Raw genomic sequence first — 1,200 nt, 5'->3', positions numbered from 1 at the left:
GGGAACATTTGTTAACTTGAAAAATAGAAAATGTTTATCATTAAATTACATTTTCGTTCCTCAACAGTTGGCTAAAGCTTTTGCTGTCTAGATTAGTATAAACATTTGGAAAAAAAAAAATTGCATTTTTAGGTTATAGGCAGAAAGTAAGCCCTGAAAACGGATTCAATTGATACCAAAAAGCGAGTTTGCAAGCTGCTCCAGAAGAAAAGCATTAGCTCGAGGTCTCCCTGTCCACTCTGTTTGACAAAAAGTATACTTCCGGACGTTGTCGATCAACAAAAACTCTTTGGAGTTTGCGCTCATTTGGTAAAAGATATAATATCACAGGACATTTACGATCAAATAATCAAAAGGAAAATAACAACGAAATCGCGCCATGGAACTGAGTGAAACCATTGGCACGAGTCACCATCTTACTCTGATCAAGGATGGAGGAAAAACTCTTGAGACGCGAGAAAAAGAAAAAGAAAAAAAAAAGGAAGAAGATCGAGACTTCATAAGCTTAAAATCAAATTTGCCAAAAAACAAAAAATTGTTTACTCCTGAAGAGGATATACGCTATAGTCTAGACGGATATCTGGAATAAAAGAAAATATCCAACTCAGCGCTCAGTGCATCCCTTTGTGAGGGAGAGTAAAGCGGCCAGCCAGGGGAGAAAATTTAGTCCTGTATCGAACGACGTCGAAAGAGAGCGGGGTTGGAGAGCGGTTATAAAAGAGACTCGCTGGGCTGTTTAAAAGCATACTTACCTGGACGGGGTCTATCGGTGAACAAGAAGGCCGATGGCCTAGGGTGACTGCTTCCATTGCACTCGGGAGGAGAGTCCCTCTACCATCTCCCCAAGTTGGGAGAGTGGACGTTATAATTTGTGATAGCGGGGGAACGCGTTCGCGCGACCCCCACCAATTCAATGACGATAAATTTTTAGCTCCCTTGAAGTGTTTTTCCAACAATACTTTTATCATGAGGGGTGTAACTCTTTGTCTTCCCTTTAAACCCAGACTCCGTTTATTCTTCTTGGGAAACCCTCAGCCCGACTGTCAACTTTACCAATCAACTCTCTCCATTTCCGGTGATATCAATCTTATACATTTCAAAGAAAGGGGCTTCCAGCCTTTTATGAGAAAACAATGGCTCTTCTGCATTTGTGCTCGCATAGAAAAAGAGGCTCCGATTGAAAGACGCTTTGCTAGAACG

At 41.3% G+C, this 1,200-nt stretch overlaps 1 non-coding gene across 1 annotated transcript; it reads left to right on the top strand.

The window, feature by feature from the left end:
- The first annotated feature begins 744 nt into the window (after positions 1–744).
- LOC116249402 (U1 spliceosomal RNA) lies at positions 745–905 on the top strand. Its single transcript, XR_004171170.2, has one exon. It is a non-coding gene; the product is annotated as a U1 spliceosomal RNA (small nuclear RNA).
- Positions 906–1,200: the final 295 nt, after the last annotated feature.

Source organism: Nymphaea colorata, chromosome 2 (assembly GCF_008831285.2).
Source record: "Nymphaea colorata isolate Beijing-Zhang1983 chromosome 2, ASM883128v2, whole genome shotgun sequence".
NCBI classification, from domain to species: domain Eukaryota; kingdom Viridiplantae; phylum Streptophyta; class Magnoliopsida; order Nymphaeales; family Nymphaeaceae; genus Nymphaea; species Nymphaea colorata.
This window is presented reverse-complemented; position numbering and strand designations above follow the sequence as displayed.